This window comes from Parus major, chromosome 4A, assembly GCF_001522545.3.
Source record: "Parus major isolate Abel chromosome 4A, Parus_major1.1, whole genome shotgun sequence".
Lineage (NCBI taxonomy): Eukaryota > Metazoa > Chordata > Aves > Passeriformes > Paridae > Parus > Parus major.
The window spans coordinates 11,075,230-11,086,898 of record NC_031772.1 but is presented as its reverse complement, the minus strand read 5'-3'; the positions used below and the strand labels follow the sequence as shown (position 1 = coordinate 11,086,898).

The following is an 11,669-nucleotide window of genomic DNA, read 5'->3' as shown; positions in this document are numbered from 1 at the left end:
AATCTGTTTTTTGCCTGTCTTGCCTGCCAACTGCAAGAAGGAAGGAAGGAAGCACAAGAATATTTGAAATACACATAATATCACATTTTGGTAAGCAATGATTAAAGCCTAGCTATGTAAGATAGTAACACTAATGTTGCTATGAATTATGTATACTCCTTTTAATTTAGAACTAACCTTTTGTCTCAAACTTTTATGAATTTGGATTTTTTTTTTAAGACTTTATTTTCACTTTGAATATGTGCTTTTTCTTCCTTTTGCCTAGTAAGGCAGAAAGTGCCTTTTGAAAAACCTTTGTGTTTCTCTTGACCTATACAGATGTGTAGCTTTGATCTTTAGATAGTCTGGGTGAGCAGCTGACCTTTGTGTTTCAAAGGAATCAGGATTTTTATAATGGATCCTTCTCATTTTCTTTCCTAATCACCCCCCAAAAATAACCAACCAACCTCTATTCTCTTTCAGTGAGAATTGATTATTTTGTGATTAAGCTTCTAAAGTTTTCTTGGAAGATGTGATTAATGCCTAGAAAATTGTTTGGTGGCTGGTGCTTGTGTCCACCCTTGCAAGCATGAGTTACAGATATATTTTATACTCCATTCCAATATCTGCCCTTCTCAACAGGCAGTGACTGCCAGCTGTTCCCAATAGTCTTTTCAGGAACAGGAGGACTTTTACTCTACTGTCCATAAAAATATGCCTCTGCTGTTGCCACTAAACTTTATGTAGGCCATAAAGTATCTTTTGGCTCCAACTTGAAACACAAGGAGAATATTTGCACAATGAGCATCAGACATTGTCAATGTTACTGCATAATATCTGTTGGCAGAGCTGTATGTAAAGATTTTTTAGCCAAATGTTACTTCTATTTCATTCAGAACTCATGTCTGTCATAGGATCGGAGGAATAACAGGTTGTATTAAAATTGGCTACAGGCACTTTAATTTTTTCCTGTCGCTAGCCTTTTGAGGAACCCCTGGCAGCAATTATATATGTATATAAACACCCTCTTTTCCAGTCTTCTTTAGCTAGATGTGGGTAGTGGAGTGCTCTGTTAAAAATCTTATGGTAATTTACCATCTATACACGCAAGTCTGTGCATATATGTGTATGTTTGATATAGGTATCTTAATGGATATTTTCAAAGTGATATGCTGGGTCTTTAACAAAAATGCATGAAAATGGTTAAAGCTTGCAATTAATTTCAGCAGTTTCTGACTTATATTATTTATATCCATAGTGACAATATTTGAATCAATTTAGACTATACTTGGAATAGAGATTTCAAGCTTCATAGCTAATAGTGAGAAAAAACCACAATTTTTTAATAGATATCAAAGCTACACACAGCAGAAGAGAAGAAACCCTCCAAGAATCTTTTGTCATCATAAGGTTGTAATGCTTCAGTACTTGTTGCTGTGAATAATACAGATGTATTATTGTGCATCTGTGTCTGCCCACATCAGCATCACTGCCAATGTTCTGATGAACACTTTAACTAAATCCGCAGATTTTTAATACAGAACTAAAAAACCAGGCCTGTAGTCTGTCCTCAAGTAGTGGCACTAATTCAAGTGTGGGGCTGTTGTTTAGTTTTGTTTTAACATAATGTTTCCAGAACTTTTTTGAGAACTTTCAGTCAAGACATGGCAATGAAAGAGGAGTTAATTATGTGGGTACCCAGCTATAGAGTTATCACACTGTATGGCACTGTGGTATTGAATGGAAATGTTTTGTAATAGGGGTTTTTGCATCCATATCCCAGTACTTTATGCAGACTTGAAGAAAATTTTCTTTACATCTGGAAGTAATAGACTGGAAGAAATTTACTAGTAAAATTCATCAAGAATTGGTCTTGGGAACAATACAATATGTATTTAAAATCCTTTTATAAATGCTGTTTGATAAAGTCTGCTGCATGGAAAGGTAAGATGCATTGTCAGTATAAAGGAATACTAGAATATTATATAAAAAATAGAGACCCCTGAGAACTTTGTGAATAGAAGTAAATAACTAGCATGAAATCATATCCACAGATGTGGAGATCCACAGATGGGAAACCGTAACATTAGCTTCTGCAAGGTGAGAACTCATCTAGTGGGAAGGCTTTAGATGTACAAGTTGACATGACTATGGTTCCCTGAGTGATGAAGTCACAAAAAGGCAAACACAACCTTTCAAAGCACTGCAATATTTTTCTAATAGAGAGGAAAATATGCTAATATTGTAATTACACAAAATGTTTTTCAGCTGTCTGCTGGAACATCAGCACAGTCTTAGTCACTCATGCTCAGTATAAAAACAAAATCAACCAACCAAATCTCCCCACCTGATACTGCTGCCGGGCAGGTCAGAAGTGTCCATGAAAAGAAAAGTGTAAGGTGGCTCCCTTAAATCACCTATCCAAAGCTCAGATACTTTCATAAACATTCTAGAGAGGTAAAGAGCATGGAGGGGAAAAAAAATAATTGTAGAAAAGTTGAATTTGGAGCAAAGAAAATATGGCTATAAAATGACTCTGAGTATACAGGGAATTCAGGCAAAGTTCACTACCTCTAGGTTGGTCAGGCCTGATATAGCCCAAAGGAAGAAATATGTCCCTGGTGACTACTGATACTCCTAAGGGTATCATCCAGAAAAAATTTCCAGATAATTTCTAAAGGTGCACAACGGTCCAACTGTATGTAGACTTTGGAAATATGCTTTGTAACTAAGAACTAAATCCCTGATTTTAAAAACAATAAAAAAAGTATAAGCAGCCAACAGAGTAGCACCTATTACTGTACTCTTACACCTGGGCAGGCAAAGGGATTTTTCATATAATCATGTATAGCCTTATTTTTTTGTGTACTTCTGTAAGTGTGTGCATGAGCAGCTAATATGGACAGAGAAGCCAGAGCCAAATCCCCAGACTGAGGCAGTCCTGAGCTGTGGAGTGTTCAAAATCCAAATCAGGGCTTTACAGCTTGAGCCCTTCTCTAATATTTATTCAGATTTATGATAAATGTAGTACTTTAGAGCTAATTCGTGTTCATAATGTATCTGTTGTTCAGTCATGACTAAAGAGTATAAATATCATGCATTTATCTTTGAGCCTGTACACATTTAAGCCTCTCTGTTCTTCAGGGCGTTATTTATTTATTTACGCCTTTGCTTGTTTGATAGATGGCAGCAGATAAATGTTTCCTAAATGGAGATGTCTCATTAGTTTTTGCTTTTAGTATCATCTGTCATATAACAGCAAACAATAGGGAATTTTTGCACATTTGTGTGACTGTATTGCGTTTTCACTTATAGCTGCTGCTGTGCTCTCATAGGTGAGGTGATACATAAATATAACCTTTTCCTTAAAGACTGTCTTCAAAGAAAATAACCAGAGCCCTATCATTCTGTCATTACAGCCCCACTCTTTTCAGGGAAGCAAGCTCGTTGTGTGATGTAGAAGGTGGAGACTGGGAAGCTGGCTCTGCTAAGCCTTGCCTAATGCAAACTGCTTTAGTATGCACATCACATCATGCCGGCTATACTGCAGGGAGCAGGCAGTTATCGCACAAGCGTGCGTCCTCAGAGCCAGGATAAACACTCCGTTACTCTCCCTCTAAACTGCTCTTCTGGGAAGGAGAGAAAATAAATAGGGAGTGAGAGAGGCATTTGAAGTAACCTTTTTAAGAAGGAAGCAGCAGCCAATAGAACCTTCCTTTTTTTTTTTTTTTCCTTTATTTTTTTTACCCCCCACTTCTTACTAGAGAAATTCGTGTTGCCTCAGCAATTAAGGAGAAGAGCCAGCATCTAGGGTTCCAGGCTGTGAGGGGAAGTAGCAACTTGTACCAGGTAGGAAGCCCTTTCAACATCCTTTTAAATCCATGCAGCTCAGTTACTACTTGCTATGTTTCTATAGTGTCTGACTTGTGGAGACCTTGTGTCTGCCAGTCACCATTCCCTGAGTGAAAGAGACCTTGGGGAGCTTTAATTACCAATGACCTTCAGGGTTTTTCTTAGAAAGACACTGGTACTTAATGCTGTAAAGCAAAGCAACCTATACTTTTATCTGATGGCTTGAAGTGTGCATTTAGCATCAGGATGCAGCTGGGTGAAACTGCAGCTGTTACCCATCTACAAAACCATGTCACAAATGAGTAAAAATTAGCCATTTTATAATAACTGAAGCAGCTGCTCTGCATTTTTAGCAACATGGCTGTATTACTTTCCAAAACTTATTACCATAAATTCTTTTTGTGCTGGAAAGTCAGCAGATATGCTTTGCTGTATTCAAAGTTATTTTGATAGTTATCTACTATATTTTCATAGTTACTTATGCATATCTTATTAAGACTTTTCTAAACTTTCCTGAGGCAGCTATCTTGTGGCAGGTTAGTATTCCTGCTAACAAATAATTTATGTAATAATTGCAGTGAGCCGTTATGATATTTGCTTTACAGGTTGCCTGCTGTGAGCCTGTGGGAACGCAGGCACCTCCTGAGATGTCTGAGGGCTGGGGTGGGATAGAGCCTGAGGTCACAAATGATCATTTCATCTGCCTTAGTGCTACAGGACAGAGGGCAGCATGAAGAGGAGGTGAAAGCTGTATTTGCAGTTTGTGATCCCATTGTGCAGTTTTGCTCCTTGTACTTTTATTTGTGTTCACAGGAATGAATGGTTAGGTGACATCTGTTCCACCTGTACTGTGTGCACTGTGACAGGGATGGAACTTAATAAATTTATTAAAAACAGGTGTAGCATTTCCATGAATTCTGAGATTAAGAGTCAGTCCTGTGAAAGTCACCATGATGTTTGTGAGACTCAGTTTTACTGTGATCAGTTTAAGTTGTTGTCTTCTGGGTAGCTAAGGGAGTCTGAGGCAAACTTTTGCAATCTTTAAAATTTTCTTCTATACATCAGACCAGAATTCCCCAGAGAGGGAATTCTTAAAGGTAAATATCTATACATATTTTTAAAGTGCAAGCAGTGGTGTCAACAAGTATAGCATGCCTTAGGATTCTGTTGCTTGCAAAAATACCTGAAAATAGTGTTCAAAACAATCAGAACTTAGGTACCATTGCTGTAATAAAAAACAAATACTGAAAGTAGCACAGCTCTCTCAATACCCACACAACCTTTTCTTGTATGTATTTGCTCTATGCAGAAATAGCTCCATATATTTTATTTAAAGGTATCTTGTGACTCTTATCTGTAGGAAAAACTATTGAGGATGTCTAAATCCACAGCCTTTTTTTCCTGATGAGCATAATGAAAAAAACAATTCTTAGAAAATGAAAATTGTATCTGATAGCAATAAAAGCTAAGGAGGTACAAAAGAAATAGCTTTGAAAATTACAGCTGCGAAATAGAGGTGAGATCTAGTCAGTGACCAGAACTGGTTAGAGGATCTGGCAGTAGGTGAGAACAGTTTTACCCTCTGTTTCATCCGTTCTGAGAAATTCAATTCTTCAGAAAATACACACTTGGAAAATACCAGTTCAATTAGCAACCTAGATGGGAAGGAAACTAGAATGAGAAAGTGATGTCTTGACTCCTTTAATTTCTCTTGATATATGAAATTTGAGATGATGAAAATTATACTTACACTCTTCAGTAAAACTGAAGTGAATCATTAACTTCAAGAGAAAAAGGAGGTAGTAAGTTGAACACATCAATGCATTTCAGTAGAAACTCATAAAATTCAGATTTCAGAAATATTTAAAGTGTATTACAGTTGGTGGGTTTGGGATTTATGGGGGTTTTATTTGTTTTTATTTGTTTGGGCTTTTTTTAACCTCCAGTCCAAATTCTCACCGTAGAGATACATAGAATTTTCAAACATTCTTAGAAAATTTATTAATTGATTCAGGCCTTAAATTTTGGCTTGAAAGGGCTTATTATTTTTTAATTGTTGTCACACTTTATAGGTTTCTCTGAGAGAAAGGGATCACAAGGACTGTGCATTGGGCTCTGTATGTTTCTTAGCTTGGTATTGCTTGCTAGTTACTACCTTTCTATGCCTCAGTTTACTTATAAATACAGGTGTTGGCAGCTGCGTATTTGGAAACATATTGCATGAGTTTTTCTAGATTATCCTCACTCACACTAGTGGTGCTTTATGTAGATTTGCATTTTTGTGAGGCTAGTTCACCTTGTAGCTTATGAACTTGGCTTTAATTATTTCTCTGGGTTTATTACCTCTTGTTTACCTTACTAAAAAGCTGCTGAACAAACACTGTTTTCTTCATGACTATAAATCATGTTTTAAACTATAAAACAGATAGCAGAAATCTTTATGCCTCATCCCTACCTTGTAAGAGGCTCCCCTTACTGCAGAGAGCTTAGTGGGGATGTGGGATGGCCCTGTCTATGTGGGGAACCACAGACCATACTTTGAATAAGATCCTTCAGAAGCTCAGGAGTCACTGATAGCAAATCTATGTCTGTGTATCTAAAAGTGGATTGGATTTACTGTCCCAGAAATCTTATGATTTCTCAGCAGAAATCATGTGATTGGTTCTGTGTAGTTTTTTTAAACTATAAAACCAGACAAATCTGACTTCCAGAGGTATCAAATGTGACTATCCAGAGGTATGAAACTTCACTGACATTGCATTGTTATATTGCAATATGTGGGTATTCCCTTAAATTGGTAGCTTTGACCAAATCTCTCTAGTAGTTCCCAGAACTACACTTTTAAGAAGGAAAACTTGGACTCCTAGTGCCTTTGGAAATCACATGATAAAGTTTTAGATTTGTTGCAAGGTTATCTGTTGATGTATGAAAGGAAAAGTCCCTCTCCTCAGCTAATTGATGTTTCTTGATGCTTTTTGACATTTTATTGTATCAAATAATTGGCGTGACCCGAGAGTCTGATTTTAGTAAAGGGACTATCAGATTCAATGTATGACATTCCACGTGTTGATATAATTATTATATGCATTTACTGTATTACTCTGAGTCCCCAGAGTGGCCATTATATTTTGATCTAGGTTTAGTTAATTTTAATAATTTACTTGTTTTTTTGGAATTGAAACACTAAACATGCAGTCCCAGTAATGTGTGATGACTACAAATTTATACATGAGGATTTCCAAACAACCTCACTGGTGGCAATTATACTGAGTAGACATGCCAGCAGCACTCAGGCATTTACTGTGAGCATGAACAAGACTATGAGACTAAATTATTATTTTTCCACTGTCAAGAAATTTGGTAACATTTTTCCAAATGAATATTTGAAGAAAATCAGGGAATTTTATATTTTGCTTTTGATGTATGCAAAGGATAAGAGTTAATGGCTGGACTCAGGGGATCAGGATTAATGGTAAGGCTGACTAACACTAACTAACCATTGGACTTCACTGCCAGCTTTTAAAAAAATTAGTTAGTTACTTAACAGCACACAACTTTTCAGATTTATTTAAGCAATAATCCTCAAGAAGTCAATCATTACTAGCAATTAACTGCTGGTTTGTGGGTTGTTGGACCATTAATGTTGTAACAAACTGACTGTTAACTACAGGAACAGCAACAACAAATTCTGAAGTACATATTTACTCCAACTGTAGGTTCTGTTTTATATAACTTTTTTATCTGCCCTACACTTTTTTAACAGTTAGGGACTCATTAAATAATTTATTCTCTGTTAGTGCCTTTTGATTCTGTGTGGAAAGGCTGTGATGTTGGAGCTGTCTTTATCATACCTATAAGGCTATACTTCAGACAGAATGTGAAAATTTTGTTATTTTTTAACTGAAACTTTATAGTTGCTTTTCAAAAGACACCTAATGCAATACTTATGTTTAAATAATAATTTAAACAAAATATATATATGATTTCTTAAAACTTTTTTTCCTCAATGAAATTATAACAGCCCTGATCTGATTCAATCAATCCTAGCAGCAGTGTTTAGCACAAGGAAGTTCTGATAAAGGTCATTTGTAGAATAAGCAGAATTGAAAAAAATAGCTTGTCATGCTTTTTGCCTTCTCAATATCCTCAGCCTCATTTAGAATTTAAAATGGAAAGCAAAATTGAATGGTGAGAGATACAGAAAATAAACTGGAAGCTGAAAAACTGCTATTTTTATAAGTTTGTTTAAAGTTCTGGTTTTATTTAATGTTGTATTCTCTTTCATTGTTTTACTTTTCAGGGGTCAGAAAAATAAAAGGAAAGAAGCGGGCTAGATATAAAATTATATCTTTTATAAAGTAGGACAGCTGTTTTATCTCTGTGGGCTTTGCTTGCTTGATCCAAGAATCACCAATAGCTTAGGGTGCAAGTATGCATGTGTTGACTTTTCCTTAATGGAATTGAGGTGGGCAGGTCTACTAAGCCTGATTAGAACCATCACAAAATCTGCCATGCTGCAATGAAATGTAGGGAGATGGATTTAGGTCAGTATTTAATGAGCCCCACATACAATACTGTCAGGAATAAAAAAAACAAACAAACAACCCTTAAAGTTAAATATGTAATCTGACCGATTTAGAATAAAAAAAACAACCCAGACACTGGCTTACATAATTCTTCAGTCTGAATCTTACCTAGGACAGAAAATGATGCTATTTTTACAAACCAAAAGGAAATATTACACAAGCACTTGTACAATGTACCCTCAGCAGGTTTGGCAATGACACTGAACAGTGTGGTGTGGTCAGTGCTAGAGAAGGAAGGGATGGACCCTGAGGACCTGGTCAGGCTGGGGAGTTGGGTCTGTGCCAACCTCTCTCACTAGCAAGGCCATGTGTGGGCTCCTGCACATGGCTTGAGAGAAGCCCAAGCACAAAGACAGCCTGGCTGGAGAATGGACTGAGAGCAACCCTGAGGAGAAGGAGTTGGGGCTGTAGGTGGATGAGCACCTCAGTGTGACCCAGCAATGTGTGCTCACAGAAAGCCACACGTGATCTGAGCTGCATCCAAGAATGTCAAGGGTATCACCTGCTCTGGTGATACCCTTCCTGGAGCCTGCAACCAGCCCAAGGCACACAACCTGAGAAGGACATGGACCTGTTGGAGTGGGTCCGTAGGAAGCTACAAAGATGCTCAGAAGGCTGAAGGAGCTTACCTCTGAACACAGGGTGGGAATATTGTACTTCAGCCTGAAGAAAAGAATAGTCCAGGGATATCTCATTGAAGCTTTTCAGTGACTAAATGGGATAAAAGAAGGCTGGAGAAGAATTACTTTATAGGCATGGAGTGAAAGTAGAAGGGGCAATGGCTTTAAATTGATAGGGCAGATTTAGATGAGATGTCAGGAAGAAATTCTAATTCTTCACTGTGAGTGTGGTAAGGCACTGGAACAGGATTCCCAGAGTGGTTGTGGATGCCCCCATCCATGGAAGTATTAAAGGCCAGGTTGGGTGGTCCTCTGAGCAGCCTGGTCTAGTGGAAGGTGTCCCTGCCCATGGCAAGGGGGGTTGGAACCACATGATCTTCAAGGTCTCTTTCAACCCAAGCCATTCTATGAGTCTATGAAAAATTAATCACTCTTTTTACAGTTCAAAGTTTTTATATTTATTTTAAGCAACCTGGCAGTGTCAGGGTTGATGGCTGGTAAAATTTGTCAGGATTAAGGTTACTTATTGTAGAGCAAGGGAGGCAGAGAGATGGGAGCACAATTTTTATTATATTATAGTGCGTTAGTTTGGTGCAATAAATGCATCTCTGAAGTACTTCTTTGGATAAAGCAACTTATTGTGGAAAGTATGAGAGGTGGAGAGAAGGAGGATCACTATGTTCAGCACCCTACCTAGCACAATCTGCAGAAATTTGAAGGTATCTCTAAAGAAGCAGAAGAAAGCAACATAAATTCTGAGAAAAAAATCACTTCTGTGAAGTAGCCATGCTGTTGGGTGTAGTCTCCTTCTTGCTTTTTTTTCTTTTCACTTCAGTGTCAATCAGACTGGTACAAATCTCTTGGAGAAGACAGACATCATTCAAGAGGAGTAAAGGTAAAACAGTTGTTCTTACAGGCAACTTGTTTATTTTGTGATGTCCTTTCTTAAAATGACAGCTATTTAATTGGAATAGGTTTTCCTGGTATAAAATATATCCATCAATCTGTTGACATTGGTGCTGTGTTGAATGTGAGGCATACCCCAGTGTTTCAGAGTGGCTCTACCTTTATTTACATTTGCCAACAAAACACCTGCCAGATTTAACAGAAAATCACCACACAGTATAATGGATTAAGTCTGCAGAAATGAATGCCAGGCTTCTGTGTTTTATGTTGCCAGGATAAAAGAATACTTGCGTAGGATAATACAACAGAAAAATGGCTTGCATAGAATAAAACTAATTTTGCCTTATTAATACTTTATCTGTAGACCTAGAAATCAGAGGGAATAGCCACTATACAGAATACAGAGGCAAGGAAATTAAAACCCATTTTCAAATAAATTGTGGTCTTTAAGTACTCAAATAATTGAAATTTATTGTTCTTTGGTATATTAATATAAATTTACCATGTAGAATCAACATTCTTTGTAAGGACGCATAATTCAGGAAGAATGACAGATTAATTAAATGTTGCACTGACATGACATCCAAACAGTTCATTGTGATTTTACTGCAGCAGAAACCAAAGGTCAGCTGCTTGAAGCTGAGTTATCAGCTGTGTTGGAGTTCCAGCCCAGCATTCACCACTGGGAGCCTCTGCACCCAGACAAGAACAGTTGCACTTGAGTCTTTGTGAACCTGAAATATTGTTCCCATTTTTAGTTGAATTTCCTAAGAAGCTCCTTACAAGGTAGCCTAAACATAAGAGATCCCTACCTCTGAGGTCCATGTTCACACCCCATCCGCAGACACAGCATGCTAGAGCTGCACTCCTTTCCTGGTATGGGCTGCAGAGCCGAACAGCCAGGGCTTCCTGGAAACTGGAGGATTTGTCTTGATTCAAAAGACACTGAGCTTTTTAGGGCATTATTTAAAAAGTATTTATTTGTACTCTTCCCTTCAAATGGCCCATGAAATACACTTCATGTTTTGAATTTGTAGACTTAAAGAAGGGTCTTCCATTTTTTCCAGGTACTGTACAGAGATCAGTGTGAGGTAAGGAATAAATCACAGGAATGGGAGAATGTCTTCTTTGCATGCTGTGTCCTTGCATAACATCATCTTTCTTAATACCCATTTGTTATGATGCTGAAATTTCCTGCTTCATGCAAAAGGGATTTGGGTATCTCCACCAATGATAACACCATTGGACACCTTCCCATTTTGCAAATAAGCATGTGCTCTCTCCTATCTCTCAATGCTTATCCACAATTCTGCTCCACGTGGCAATTTGATTCCCGGCAACGTTAGTCCACATAGAATTCTGGAACATGGATAGTCATGGGGCTAGTGACAAAACCTGTCTTCATCAGGACACTTGTTTATGTAAGAGGAGGTAAAGAACAGTTCCTGTCACTTATGCCTGTGTTTTTCTTTGTTTACTCATGTTTAAACCAAGGGAATGAGCTGACAGGAATTACCTTGAGTAGCCCAAGACACCAAACATTTTTTACTGCCATGAGGGTTGGCAATTTTGAAGAGAATTACAATAGAACACACACTCAGAGAGTTTGTTTCTCTTTCTGTAGTAAATTTGAATAATCTTTCTCTCTGTGTGACTTTCCTCTCTGAAATTCTGTGAGATGATATGACATGGAGCTGTAATGCTTAATTATTTAAAATCTAAATAT

General features: G+C 37.5%; 1 long non-coding RNA gene across 1 annotated transcript; it reads left to right on the top strand.

Moving 5' to 3' along the window:
- The first annotated feature begins 3,537 nt into the window (after positions 1–3,537).
- Positions 3,538–11,085, top strand: LOC117244342. Its single transcript, XR_004497237.1, has 3 exons — positions 3,538–3,828; positions 9,873–9,932; positions 11,011–11,085. It is a non-coding gene; the product is annotated as an uncharacterized LOC117244342 (long non-coding RNA).
- The last annotated feature ends 584 nt before the right edge of the window (positions 11,086–11,669 follow it).